Below are 334 nucleotides of genomic sequence, written 5' to 3'. Positions count from 1 at the left end.
TTTCGTATCATGCACACATCTTAAAGTTAAAAAGATGATCACTATGATTTACCCAAAGGAAAAAAAAAAAAAATGCTTTCATTCAATTTTTATTCTTAAACTTTTTATCAAATTTAATCAAATTTTTTTTACAGTATAAAACGGAACTATTACTTTAAATTGCCGATTTGTAGAAGCCAATTACTGGTGAGTCCGCCGTGAAGGCCTTCTATGGAACTGGACGTAAACATTGAAACAGATGACTCGCGTTCAGTATTGCGCAATTCTGCTGTTCAGTGCTGTTGTGGATGCTTAAGTTAGATTGTGATTTTTGATGCGTTTCTATTCTTATGAT

Source organism: Penaeus monodon, chromosome 22, assembly GCF_015228065.2.
Source record: "Penaeus monodon isolate SGIC_2016 chromosome 22, NSTDA_Pmon_1, whole genome shotgun sequence".
NCBI lineage: Eukaryota > Metazoa > Arthropoda > Malacostraca > Decapoda > Penaeidae > Penaeus > Penaeus monodon.
The sequence above is the reverse complement of the archived record's forward strand: the minus strand, read 5'-3'. Positions refer to the sequence as shown.